We start from the raw sequence: 15,765 nt of genomic DNA, 5'->3' as shown, positions 1-15,765 counted from the left end.
AAAAAAAACCTTGTGACCTCTCTAGAGGCCATACTTTTCATGGATCTGTATGAAAGTTGGTCTGAATGTTCATCTTGATGATATCTAGGTCAAGTTTGAAATTGGGTCAACTGCGGTCAAAAAACTAGTCAGTAGGTCTAAAAATAGAAAAACTTTTGACCTCTCTAGAGGCCATATTTTTCAATGGATCTTTATAAAAATTGATCTGAATGTTCACCTTGATGATATCTAGGTCAATTTAGAAACTGGGTCACGTGCAGTCAAAAACTAGGCCAGTAGGTATAAAAATAGAAAAACCTTGTGACCTCTCTAGAGGCCATATTTTTCATGAGATCTTCATGAAAATTAGTGAGAATGTTCACCTTGATGATATCTAGATAAAGTTCAAAACAGGGTCATGTACCTTTGAAAACTAGGTCAATAGGTCAAATAATAGAAAAACCTGGTGACCTCTCTAGAGACCATATTTTTCAATGGATCTTCATGAAAATTGGTCAGCATTTTTATCTTGATAATATCTAGGTCAAGTTCAAAACTGGGTCACATGAGCTCAAAAACTAGGTCACTATGTCAAATAATAGAAAAAACGACGTCATACTCAAAACTGGGTCATGTGGGAAGAGGTGAGCGATTCAGGACCATCATGGTCCTCTTGTTTGTAGTTTTTCTGTATATTTTTCACTGTATATACATTATATACTTAAGCATGGTGACGTACTAGTTACATATAGATCAAACACACACCACAAACATTCTGTCTACAAGTATAACTAAATTTGCACCGCTTTTCGTCAAACTTTATCACATGAACGCAAGTATATATGATATACAAAATATCGCAAGTATTTCAATACTTATGCTCGACCAGCACAAGCTTCAACCAACAACCATTCAAAACCAAACAATTAATCTGCAAAACTCAGAGTAAAATATATATTCGAACGATACGCAACCAAACTGCAGAAAATCAATTTATACACCTCTAAAACTCAAAAGAACCCATCAACACACAAATTCAAACAAACAACCAAATCATAAACTTCAAATTTACAAAAGAACCAACAATTCCAACCATCAACAACCAAGTATCAACTTCAAAACAAAACCACAATTAAACAACCAAATAATCGCCGAGCAAATCAACAATTATGTATAATAAAATGTACGCCACCAATCTCCAACAAATAAATCAAGAAACAAATCTTTCCTTCAAAAATCGAGCCACCAATTGACTTCTAAACAACATTAAAAATACTGCATGTATAACATGCGTCTTTCTCTCGCTAAAGCGCAACCAAAACTGATAAACTCTCATAAAATTGTGTAAAATTCCATGTACCTGTCAACACCTAATTTTGCCCACTCTCTCTCTCTATACTGCAGTGATTATTTTATCAACTAGGTTTAACAAGCCGTACAATATAACGTATAGATAAACTTGTTTTAAGCTGCTTACAGTATGAATTTACAACTTATGGTTTAACGCCGTTTTGCAACAGGCAGCTACGAATTATTCTGACAGCCCCCCCCCCCACCCACTCAAGAAAACACTCAACTGTTTTCCAAATACAAAGAATAATTCGACACTAACCCCCCAGGTATCCAGTCTACTTAGGTAATCTGCACAGACGTTGTCTGTTCCTTTGACAGCCTCGATTCGGAACTTGTAGTTCTGCAAGAACAAGGCCCATCTCATAATTCGACCGCTTTCAACTTTACATTTTTGAATGTAGGTCAAAGGTGCGTGATCAGTTTGCAGTTCAAACTGTTGTCCATACAAGTACTTGTGGAATTTCTTAATTCCAAAAACCATAGCTAGGCATTCCCTCTCTATTACTGAGTAGTTCTTCTCCCGTTTCAAAAGCTTCTTGCTTGCATATGCAATAGGAAACAATCCGTCATCAAACCTTTGTAGAAGGGCTGCTCCAACCCCAGTATCCGAAGCATCACACTGCAAGACAAACGGTTTGGAGAAGTCTGGCAAACGTAATATCGGCGCACGAGTCAATAATTGCTTCAGTGTCCTGAAGGCGGTTTCATGGTCTGGCCTCCAGACTATTTTGTTTGGTTGACCTTTCTTCGTAAGGTCTGTCAAAGGTGCGGCGATCTCTGCGAAGGACCCGATGAATTTCCTATAGTATCCCGCCAAACCAAGGAATGACCTAAGTTGCTTCTTAGTTTCTGGTTTCTCAGCACTACGTATCTTGTCCAACTTATCGTCCTCCATTTGCATCATGCCGTCACCTACAACGTGGCCAGTAAACGAAATACTACCAAATCCAATCATACATTTTGATGGCTTTACTGTCAGTCTTGCTTCCCGTATTCTGGTTAATACATTCCTCAACATCATTACGTGTCTCTCCCAGGTTATAGTGTGTGTCAAAGGACATCGTCCACATAATTATTTGCATCTCTGATGCCAGCCAACAACTTTTATCATTCGATTGAATGTTGCCCCAGAATTTACCATTCCGAACGGCATTTTTCTGAACTGGTAACTGCCTTCTGGAGTAGAGAATGCGGTCAGATGCCTCGACTTTTCTTCTATTGGTATCTGCCAATAACCTTTGGTTAGGTCAATCTTTGTGAAGTAGTTGTCTTCTTTCAACTTCGCCATAATATCCTCTACGTTACCCATAGGTTCCTTGTCGAACCTCGTTAAAGAATTAATGCGTCTGAAGTCTATACAAAAGCGGTTTGTATTATCTTTCTTCTTCACAAGAACAACCGTGGAGTTGTAATCTGAATTTGCTGGTTCTATGACTCCAACTTCTAACATATTCTTAACTTCGTCTCCAACGTCTTTTCTCTTTGCATAAGGTATAGTGTACTGCCTAACACGTATCGGTGTCTCATCAGTCAAATCAATCTTGTGTTCTTCAAGGTCAGTTGTCCCTGGTACATCAGTGAATATATCTTTAAATTCTTCAAGCAGAGCATACGCTTCAGCTTTCTGCTCTCTAGACAATTGCTCATTTACACAAACATCTCTGTACGTCTCTGTACCACTGGTGTTCACTAAGTTCAGTAAACTCTCATCGTCAGCTACACCAGTCTCACTTTCAATCTCTGCTTCTATAACTGCTACACTTGCACAGACCTTATCTTCTCTCTCCTCATATTTCTTCAAAAGGTTTATGTGGTAAACACCTACTCTGTCGCCTATCTTCACTTTATAACCAAATTTGTTTACAACTTCAGCTACTTCAAATGGACCCTTCCACTGCAACATGAGTTTGTTGTGAGATGTAGGCAGGAGGACTAAAACTTGGTCTCCTTGCTCGAGACTTCGTGCTCTTGTCTTTTTATCATAATGATGTTTGTATTCTACTTGTGCATTGCTGAGACTCTCCCTTGCAATTCTGCACGTTTCTTCTAGTCTGTTTCGTAGATCTAGCACGTATTCAAACGTGTTCCTGGTTTCTGGAACTTCGCTTTCTGTCCAAAGTTCCTTCAGTGCCTGCATTGGACCTCTCACTGTTCTACTGTATAACAATTCAAATGGGGAAAATCCTGTACTGGCTTATGGGACTTCCCTGTATGCGAATAATACAGCAGGTATATATCGATCCTAGTCTTTGGGTCTCTCTTGGCACATTTTCTTTAGCATACTTTTGAGAATTCCATTCATTCTCTCACAAAGGCCGTTACATTTCGGGTTGTAAGGTGTCGTAAACATCTGTTTAAGGGACACGAGCCTGCATACTTCTTCCATAAGTTGCGACGTAAATTGGCTACCTCTGTCACTTAAGATTTCAGAAGGAAAACCTACTCTAGAGTATATGTCTAGCAATGCTTCTGCAACATTTTCTGTCTCTATTCTTGGCAAAGCAACTGCTTCAGGGTAACGTGTAGCATAATCAACTACTGTCAAGATGTAACGGTTTCCTTTTTCTGAAACAGGCGAAATTGGCCCAAACAAATCAACAGCAACCCGTTGAAATGGAGCATCGATGATTGGCATCTCACCAAGAGGTACCTTTTGAACTTTACCCTTCCGTACTGTTTTCTGGCAAATATCGCATGAACGACAAAACCTTGTGACGTCGCTTGATATTTCTGGCCAATGAAAGCTTGACTGTATTCTGTCCACAGTCTTGCGAACTGAAAGATGTCCACCCACTATAGATTCATGTGCTAAAGACATAACACGCTTCTGGTACATCTTCGGGACCACTATCTGCTTGGTTTCTACTTTCTTATCGCCCTTCACTGTCTCAAAGATCCTGTACAATACGTCTTTGCTTATCTCGTAACTGTACTTATTGCCACCTTTTGTCGACTTTATCTTTTTCTCTTCGGCGTATCTCCATAGCCTGTTCAATGACTTATCCTCTGACTGTGCTTTCTTAAGCAACTCAACCGTTATTTCATCTTCTTTAATTATAGGTACCTTAAGTGGCTTCATAGGCTTCTTCTCCTTCTCTGCTTGTGCCCTTGTGACTACAGCAGCTACATTTGTGTCCGTTGCTTCTATCTTACTGGCATCACGACCAACCTATTTGTCATCTGGTTTATCTAGCACGCCACTAATGTTGCCTAATACCAAATCACAAATTACGGTTTCTAAAACCATGCCCTCTATTTCACCACTGAAGTATGGTGTGTCAGTGTTAATTTTTGCCATAGGAACTAATCTTGCACGTCCGTCAATTGCTATCATTACGCAGTTTTTCTTCAACCTTTGATCTTCTGTAACAAACTTTTTTCTAACAACTGCTAACTCACACCCTGTGTCTCTAAGTACTTTAACTTCTTGGTCTCCGACATAACCCTGCTTCAAGTCTAACTGCCTTTCACCTTCTAGTGATTCAATAGTACAACTACTAGTAACTACTGGAACTGAATTCCCATTAGCTAGCATGAGCTTCCCCTTTTCTATGCAACCTTCGTATGAGCTTTGCGAAGGAAGTGACATGCACATGCCCGATATTTTTTCAATACCTGGTCTACCATCACGCTTATTTTCTGTCGGCCCCATGCGCCAATTCTTTGGTGACGGATCACGCCTATCGCGGTAACTACCACCATTTTGACCTCTGTACATCATCCCAGCTGCACCATATAGTTTTCTGTTTTGATCACGGCAATCTTTCGCAATGTGACCATCTCTGTTGCAAATAAAACATGTGACTTTCTTATGCGCTGCCTTATCATAGGACGGGGGCTTTGGGCTTGGCGACTGAACTGGGTGTGGTGTGAATTTATTGGGGTTATTATTAGATTTGGCATTTTTACTGTACGTAATCGTACTACCATGAGCTTCTGTGTACTACTCTGCCAGAGTAATGACGTCATTGCGGCTTTTTATTATTAGGTTTCCTTTCTTTAAGGAAAAGCGCTAAGTCCGGTGAACAGGTTCTAGTAAACTGCTCTCTAATAATTAAGTCTTTTAACTTGTCGTAAGTATCTGTGGCCTCCGCCATTTCCGTCCATCTGCTGAAGTATCTATCAAGACGTGCCATGAATTGAAATACCGTCTCCCCTTACTCTGGTTTACCTTCTCTAAATTTAGCCCGAAAACCTTCTTCCGTAAGCTGGCATCTTTTAAGAACGGCTGTTTTCAATAACTGGTTATCTGTAGCTTGTTCCGGGGGCATACTAGTGTATACTTCAAGACCCTTCCCGGTTAACAAAGAACTCAAACTTATGGCCCTTTCCACTCTGGCTACGTGCAAATCTTTCAAACCGTTCAAGATAAGCATCAATGTCGTCTTTATTCTCTTCAAATTTTGGAAGCTTTGGCCTAAGACCTCAGCTGTGCGGTGCCTCAACAGAAGGTTTCATATCGGCTGACGCCCATGCTTCAATTTTCAATCGCATAAGTTCAATTTCTTGCTCCCTGAGTTTGAGCTCTATATGCTTCTGCTTCTCGGCCTCATCTGCCATGTACTTGCACTTTTCAAGCTCGAATAAGCTTTTCTTTTCCTCCATTTCAGCATCTACGCGCCGACGTTCCTAGTTGCGCCGTTCCATACGTTCGTCCCTCTCGAGACATTCAGCTTCTTTCTTCTGCACGTATTCTAGTAAGGCATTTGCCTTTAAGCCTAGTCTCTCGCCCAACGAAACCCATTTATCTTAATTCATCATTAAAATTTCAGTATTCAACTAATACTGTTCAGTTGAAAAACACTACGTTGAACGCCGTTTGAACACTTTTCAGTACTTAAAAACACCGTTAAATAACACAGTCTTTTAACATGCATTCAAACAATATTTTGCTAGTTATTTGCCAATTTGGTAAAGATCCCGGACGAGCCCCCAGTTTGTCAGGATTTGAGGGTGGCCGGTGCGAGGCGTTACCAACGGTAGGGAGGTAGTATGCACCGCCTGACTATGGCTAATCTTTACCTTGGAAACTAGCACTTAATTGTTTCCCTATATATTTTCGTGTGTGTATTTTTTTGTAGTTTTTCTGTATATCTTTCACTGTATATACATTATATACTTAAGCATGGTGACGTACTATTTACATTTAGATCAAACACACACCACAAACATTCTGTCTACAAGTATAACTAAATTTGCACCGCTTTTCGTCAAACTTTATCACATGTACGCAAGTATATATGATATACAAAATATCGCAAGTATTTCAATGCTTATGCTCGGCCAGCACAAGCTTCACCAACAACCATTCAAAACCAAACAATTAATCTGCAAAACTCAAAGCAAAATATATATTCGAACGATACACCACCAAACTGCAGAAAATCAATTTATACACCTCTAAAACTCAAAAGAACCCATCAACACACAAATTCAAACAAACAATCAAATCATAAACTTCTAATTCACAAAAGAACCAACAATTCCAACCATCAACAACCAAGTACCAGCTTCAAAACAAAACCACAATTAAACAACCAAACAACCAAAATATTCGCCGAGCAAATCAACAATTATGTACAATAAAATGTACGCCACCAATCTCCAACAAATAAATCAGGAAACAAATCTTTCCTTCAAAAATAGAGCCACCAATTGACTCTAAACAACATTAAAAATATGTATAACATGCGTCTGCTGTTTAAGCTAGCATACAGTATAAATTTACAACTTCTGGTTTAACGCCGTTTTGCAACAGGCAGTTACGAATTATTCTGACAGACATGCATGGACCAATCTTGTTTATATTTGGCATGAATGTTTACCTCGATGAGAAGAAGTGTCATGCACAAATCCCATGTTCCTATCTCAAAGGTAATGGTCACAGTTGGAGGTCAAAGGTCAAATTGAAGTTGGTCCGCAGCATTTCTTTCTCGTGCATGGTGGGATTTTGATGTAACTTGGCATGAATGTTCACCATTATGAGAATGAGTGTCATGCGCAAGAACCAGGTCCCTAGGTCTAAGGTCAAGATCACACTTGGAGACCAAAGGTGCTGGCGAGCTCGACATTCTGCCCGTGGGCATGCAGAATGTATTTCTAGTTTAATATCAATCTGCTGGTGGTGGCAAGAAGATCTCAGTCACTGGGCATGATGGAGGTTTACATCATGTCTGTTAGTGATCACAACTCACAAATAACACATTCAAACACACTATATATTTCCATGACCCATGCAATCAACAAATTTGCATCAGAATTGCCTGAACTGTAAACAACTTTGGTACATTCATCAAAGAAACTGACCTGCCAAATTACTTGCAGATTCACAGATTTTTCAGTACAGCCATATAGGAAAACATTAACCCAGTTCTCGGAAGACGTATTTCTTTTACAAATCAAGATAGATTAAACCAGTTGAGTGGGCGGTGACCTAAGGAAAATTTCTGTAAAGTTGCTCCAGAATTGCATCAGTTTTTAGCTCACCTGAGCACAAAGTGCTCAAAGGTGAGCTTTAGTGATCGCCCATCAGTCGTCCATCGTCAACAATTTGACTGTTAACACTCTAGAGGTCACAATTTTGGCCCAAATTTAATGAAACTTGGTCAGACTGTTACCCTCAATGAAATCTTGGACGAGTTCGATATTGGGTCATCTGGGTTGAAAAACTAGGTCACCAGGTCAAATCAAAGGAAAAGCTTGTTAACACTCTAGAGGTCACATTTTTGGCCCAATCTTAATGAAACTTGGTCAGAATGTTATCTTCAATAAAATCTTGGATGAATTCGCTATTGGGTCATCTGGGGTCAAAAACTAGGTCACCAGGTCAAATCAAAGGAAAAGCTTGTTAACACTGTAGAGGCCACATTTATGACCATATCTAAATGAAACTTGGTCAGAATGTTAATCTTGATGATCTCAAGGTCCAATTTGAATCTGGGTCATGTAGGATCAAAAACTAGGTAACCAGGTCAAATCAAAGGAAAAGCTAGTTTACACTGTAGAGGCCACATTTATGACCATATCTTAAGGAAACTTGGTCAGAATGTTAATCTTGATGATCTTTAAGTCGTTCAAATCTAGGTCAGGTGGGGTCAAAAACTAGGTCACTAGGTCAAATCAAAGGAAAAGCTTGTTAACACTCTAGAGGCCACATTTATGACTGTATCCTCACGAAACTTAGAATGTTAATCTTGGTGATCTTTAGGTCAAGTTCGAATCTGGGTCATGTCTGGTCAAAAACTAGGTCACTGGGTCAAATCGAAGGAAAAGCTATTTAACACTTTAGAGGCAACATTTATGACCATATCTTAATGAAACTTGGTCAGAATGTTAATCTTGATGATCTTTAGGTCAGTAGTTCAGGTGAGCGATACAGGGCCTTCATGGCCTTCTTGTTTAAGAGATGTCATTTGATTTTGTTTTGGGTTTAATGCCATTTTTCAACAGTATTTCAGTTATGTACCGCAGGCAATTAATCTAACCAGTGTTCCTGGATTTTGTACCAGTACGAACCTGTTCTCCGCAAGTAACTGCCAACTTCCCTACATGAATCGGAGGTGAAGGATGAACGATATCAGACACACTGTCATTTATCAAATCCTCACGCCCGGGGCTTAAACTCACAAACCCAAGATCCGTAGATCTGTGCTCTCTCTATTGAGCTAAGCGAGTGGGCTAGATGACATTTGAAGTGTTTCAAGTTTTTAATTCTGTTGGCTGTTTTTAAAGGCTTTATGGCAGTCACTCAAGAAACATTGCTGTGAAATTATTTCAAAACCACACACCAGTTTCAATGAATATTTGAAGACCTTTTTTTTCTTTTTTCTTTTTTTTTTTTTTTTTTTTTTTTTTTTTTTGACAAATTGGTCAAGTCAGAAAAGAAGAAAATATATTCTATGTGAAGTATTTGTTGAGAACAATCCTAGCACTCTAATTACACGATGAACATTTGTATGATTTTTAGCTCCCCTGAATAAAAGGTTCAGGATGGCCCACTTGTATAGGTTGATGGTCCAGCGTCAATCCGCCACAATTAAAAAATATCTGAAACTGCTGGTCAGAACTACACCAAACGGTTTGTAGAATCCTTGCAGGGTCATCTCTCAAGTTAGTTCAAATAAGGGCACTTTATCCCATTTAGAGGCTGATACAGTTTAAAATAGTAAAGCCTTTTAAGGACTTCTTGTTAACTTTATCAAATTTAGCTACACATGATTGGAAGCTCCTCTTTCAATTTTGTTCAAATGAAGTGCTAGACCTCTTTCACGGTCCACTAGAGCTAAAATTAGGAAAACCTTTACCTGGTTTATTTATCATGAATCTATCATCATCAAAACTGATCTGTTTTATCATTGTAAAGTTCTCTCTAAAATTGATAGAAATAAGGGCGCTTGGCCCCTATTCGGGGCCTCTACAGAAAGAAAAAACTTTTAAACCACTTCTTCCAATGAACTGCTTAGATTGATGGATTTCTTCAAACTTGGCCTGTAGCATCATTATAAGGTCCTCTCTCAAATTTGATCAAATGGGGCGCTATGTCTCCTTTTTGGTGCCACCGTTAGAATGACCACTTGATAATCTTCATCAGACTTAGTCTGTCACACCATTAAAGACCTTCTTTCAATTTTGTTTAAAGAGAGGCGTTTGGCCACCTGTAGGGGCAACTAGAGTAGAAATAGAAAAAAAACATAAATGACTTCTCATGAATTGCTTAATCTTGATCAAAACTGGTCTGCAACATCATTGTAAGGTCCTCACTAAGGGGCACTTGGCCCCTATTGGAGGCCGCTACAGCTAAAACCTAAAATCTATTAAAATCAAATAGTCCAAAGAATACATACTTCTCCTTAAACCTGAATTTGCTTTAAGACACCCGAAGAAGGAGCCGCAAGAATTATTTTCTACGTATGATTTTGTACCGGCAGACTAGGTGGTCATTATATCATTGTCCATTAAGTAAGGAACATTATAGTACTACAATTTTCATCTTTAGTTCTTCCAATAAACAGGATTTTGTCATTAATCATATCACTGAAGTTTGTTCTTAATTAATGTTCACTGCAAGGTTCGATTTTCCGATATGTATTGAATTCCTAAATTGCATAAAGATTACAGTAAGCTTGTTTCATTGCTAATTTAACATCTTATAGCACTGCTAATTCATTCAATTACAAAATATCATGTCTAACGGCTATTGAACCCCATGCGAAAAGATATGCGATAATGTATATGCAATTTCTGGGGGGGGGGGGGGGGGGGGGGGCCCTGAAGTCAGTAAAAAATTTAGCGAAATCCTATGAAAAATAAAAATATCAAGGTTTCCTCAGTCAGTACATAAGATTTCTTTAGTCTATATACAGCTATACCTCATTATATATTGTCACACTAGTGACGCTTTAATTACATTAAATACAGGCACTTTTGCCTGAGAGAATATAACATTTCGTGCACAGCTTTTCTGCTTGCAATATTGTTAAACATTTTACCGTGTGAACCTAAGAAAAAGTTTGTAAAACCCTGAAAAATATGGTTTTGATCGGATACACTTGTAAAAATTATAGATGTATTGATTTTTCTCTACGCGTTGAACTACCTTAATTACGCGATATTATTTTTGAGGCATACAGACACTAAATAGAGAAATGGCGTGAAAAAAATGATCGCATAATGGCGGATACAAATAGTTCTCAATTTTTTTTGCTCTGAAGAGCTGTTTTCCTTACTTCCTTTGCATTTTTTTTTGCTAAAATTACATGACAGATCTATGCTTGACATGTTCGGTAGCATTTTCATACGCAATAACAACATGACAAAAATGTTCATGGAAACTTGGATCATACACCACCAGTGTTATTTGGGGTCTCATTTTTAAGCTGATTTTGCAGTTTGTGTGTTTGACTGAAATTATTTTTCTTGCATCAAACATGACCCCCTACTTTTCTTTTAATTTTTATTTAGCACTGACAAAACTCTTCAAGAAAATGTAGGTTACAGGCATTTAAAATGGGTCCTGATGTGTGCTGCGCATGCGGTCATTGGATATAGGTCAATTTTATATAGAATAAAGAACAATAACTATTTAGTGTGTTATAACCTTGATGTGACCAAGGCGAATGACACACGGGAAACTAAATTATCTGCTAAAAATACAAGTAGCACCAATCACGGGTGTAGATTTTTTATGAAGTATTTGCATAAAAATAGTAGTCACTCATAATCAAAAAATGCTATTAGGGCCCTTTTTTATTATCCCCCGACGAAAGTCGGAGGGATATACTTTTGGCGTTGTCCGTCCGTCCGTCCGTCCGTCCTTGCGTCCGTCTTTCCGAGCCCACTTTGCATACTTAAGTGGCTATAGGAACAATAGGTAACTGTACTTTTTCTTTGATGTCATTCATTCCGTAAGGCTTTTATGTGGCTTTTTTTCTTTTACGTGGCTAAAAGAACAATAGAGAACAAAAGAGTAGCCACATAAATATCCATATGTAGGAACGTCCGTCCGTCCGTCCGGAGCCATATTTAGGAAGTGGTCGGGAATATTAAAAAAAAACTTCATATACATGTTCACCACTATGAGGTTATGCGGCCCGTCAAGTTTCAGTCAGATTGCTTAAGTAACACCAGAGTTATGGCCCTTAGAAGTTTCTAGTGTTAACTATATAGGGTACTATAAATATAGCAATTTCTGCATCATAATTTTTGACATATTTGACCTAGAACTATGAAACTTAAATATAATTTAGATCACTATAATATGGTTGTGCACAAACAATTTCGTTCGGATTTCTTTTGTAACTTCAGAGTTATTGCCCTCTAATTGTATAAAAATCCACATATTTGTACATAACAAACTTACCATTTGGTAGAATTTCATGAAATTTCTTTCATTCTTTTCCATGAACATTTATTATGAACATGTGGAGTTGTCTACCCACACCTGGTCATCCCCTTGCCTTGGTCAACACCCCCCCCCCCCGACCACCACCCCAAAAAAATAATTCCTTATTTTAGATTTTTTTCAAACCTCCCATAAATATTTATCAACATGCTTTGTGCCATTCCCCCACCTTGCTCCTCCACCCAGTCTTGCCCAGTCCACCCATGCATCCCTCACCCCCCCCCCCCCCCACCATTTTTTTTTCTTTCTTAATTTTCCATCAATATTTATAATCAACATACGAAGTTTTGTTTCCTCACCCGTCCACACACACTCGCCCCCTTCAATATATATATATATATATATAAACATATATATATTTCCATTCCTTATTTTTTTAAATGTTCAAACCTTCAACATGTGAAGTTGTAACCGCACCAACCTTGCCCCCCAGACATGTTCAAGATATCTTACTTGATTGTGTTCTCTTAAGGACATCTGTTCTTTTAAGTTCAAATTAACTTGTTAAACAGCAACACCTGGTGTCAAACCCCTCAAAGACAATATTTCGTTCCAGTTAAACTTCAAGCTCACATTTCAAATAACTCCATTTAATTTTGAAAGCTAAGCTTATTACAGTAAGCATATTCCATTTTAAATAATTTCTTTAGTCAGGATCAACGTATCATACATTTATTATGTACACTTTAAACATTTGTTTTCTGTTAAATTGATTTTGACTGATGAAATTATTTGCTTCTTAGTAACATCCTTAACTTTTGGCCGGATATATTTTTTGCCATTCCTCACCACAAACCCTTTCGGCGGGGGATACCAATTCATCGTATTTGCTTGTATATTACTAATATGATGCTAGTCTTGCCAACCCTATTGTGGTATTTTGTTGATATGTTGCTAGTCTGGCCCAATTATTTTCATTTATTTGCAAGATTTTTTAATAATTTGTTACACTGTTTTGTAAGATTTGTAAAAATTTGTTACGCAGGATTGTAACATTTTTAAAATGTTATTACACAGTTTAGCATTTTCTCTATTTGTTCTCTTGGTTTTATGCATTGACATCTCATTTTGGAAGATCCTGCCATGATTGTCTGTCGAACCTGCTTTCTGTCTAGTCCATTTGATTTTCTATCTATCTTCCGTTTAGGTCAAACCCCTCGCGAGGACGTAGACCTTGCACGCGTCAACCGACAAAAGAATGTTAGTAAGAATGTGGACATAAAGAGGTTTAAAAACAAAGAAATAAGGTTGGTTAAAAACAGGTTTAAAAAATAGAGCAGTGGTTTAGGGGGAGACATGTTCAATCTGGCTAACAGCCTGACAGAACTGCTGACCGGATAAGTTTACAACATCTGACGGAAGAGCATTCCAGTGTATAATGGTACGAGGATAGAAGGAGTACTTGTGGTAATCTGTTGAGGTTGGAATTGGCTGGAATGCTTGGGAGTGAGTGTGTCTAGATGGTCTTGCGAGTGGTTTAACATCATTTGGGAGGGAAATGGCTACCTGGTTATGGAGAATGTTATGAAACATAACAAGGCGCTGGTCTATGCGGCGAAGGTCAAAACGTCTCCAGTTTAGGGAGGTCAACATATCAGTGACACTGGATAGTCTAGAATAATCATGCATTGACCATCGAACAGCCCTGCGCTGTACCGACTCAAGCTGATCAACGCGAGTGCCCGTATACGGGGACCAAACTGTAGAACTGTACTCCAGCTGGGGCCTGACCAGTGTCTTGTATGCCGTTGATTTGAGCGCTTGCGAGTGGACTTTGATTTGATTTAACCATATTTTATTGCTCATACATACATGCAAGTTGATACATAGAATTACAAAAATACAAAAGCAAATGGGTTGGGCAACAAGTTCTAACAACATTACATTAAGCCCTTCCCAGCAGTGAAAAATTACAGAAAAATACTAGAATGGCGACACAGAAATTGTTTACATGTATATGCAGTAATAATTAAATGTTATTTGTCATTTAATATTAGTTTAAAAGGTACATGTTTGAGAATGTTAACTGAAAAATGTACAATTTATAAAGTAAAATTACTGGTATACTGAAGCAAAGGTACTGAGATCCCTACCGGTCACTATCCACGGCCTCGTGCCCAAGTTACTGAATTCCACCTGGTATTAATAGTGAGCTACAGGGTTTGTTGTTTTAAGTACTCTGAAAACTTAATTTGTGTTGTATTGAGATAAGTTCAACATTCTGTATTAAAACGTTTTGTCAGTTTGATAAATTTTTGAACAGCTTCAAAAATGACTAAGTTGTCCTCGTATCCTAGGTTTTCGCGGCCAGATAGTAGAAGGTTAATATTCAATGGATGATATGGTCTTGTTTCGCGGAATAGAGTAATTCTCTGTTCCTTAAAAAGCTTACAGTGGAAAAAATAATGTTCAGCGTTTTCAATATTCGAACCACACTGACAGTAAGAATCTTCTCTTAGGTGATTTCTGAACAAGTCATCATTTAAATTACTGCATTTGTTTCTTAGACGAGCATGCAATACTGATAAGTTCCTTTGACCATAGAGAAAATGTTTTGGTACCTCTGTCGCTTTATATTTTTGTTTTAATTTTGATTTGAAAATATTTAAAGAAGGACAAGTTCTTATTTCCGACTCGAGATTATTCCATAATTCAGTAGAAGACGGTAAAAAAGATGTATTAAACAACTGGGTACGCCTTGCTAATGTTGTATAATTGGTATTATTTCTCAAAGGATAATGGGTTGTCTCAGATATCATTGGTGGAAATATATTTGCTAAGTATTCAGGTAAAAGGCCGTTTCTAGCTTTATAAACAACGACGAGCTTTTGTATTTTGCGTCTATCCGAAAGAGAAACCCAACCAATTTCCTTTATTAGACGTTCTATAGAAACAGATCTAGTTAAACCAGTGACGATTCTGGCAGCCTCGTACTGTAGTTGCTCAATTGATTGTTTTTCATACGCGGTACATCCGTCCCAAACAATGGACGCATATTCTAATATAGGACGCATGTAAGATATATTAATCTGACATAAAGTAGACCGTGGACTTTGATGTTACGTCTGAGGAAGCCAAGTGTCTGATTTGCTTTTTTTGGTGATGCTGTTAATGTGGTTGTTAAAGGATAAGTCATTTGATATTGTAACGCCAAGGTATTTGGCAGATGGAACTGATTCAAGGATGGTGTTGTGAAGTATGTATTGAGTTGGAATGACTGTACTACGTTTTGTGATTTGGATGACCTGCCAAAGACATAAACAGCCCCTACTGATTTTGGTGACGATATATAAAGCTTTCGTTGCTTTTAGGCCTAAAAAATTCTTTGTTTCCGGTAACATTCTCAAAAATATTAGGGTAGGTTTTTCGGAAATTATTTTTGTGTCAAAAAATGAATACAAATAAGGGGGTTATGCCTTTACAGCATCAGTAAGTTTATTTCTAACATCACTGGCCATGTTTAAAGCATAAAAAGTGAAGTTTTGCTACTTTTTGTTAAAAAGTTGAAAAAAAAATATTCTTCAGGGCCATAA

This window comes from Mercenaria mercenaria, chromosome 13 (assembly GCF_021730395.1).
Source record: "Mercenaria mercenaria strain notata chromosome 13, MADL_Memer_1, whole genome shotgun sequence".
Taxonomy (NCBI): Eukaryota; Metazoa; Mollusca; class Bivalvia; order Venerida; family Veneridae; genus Mercenaria; species Mercenaria mercenaria.
Note: the sequence above shows the minus strand (reverse complement) of the source record.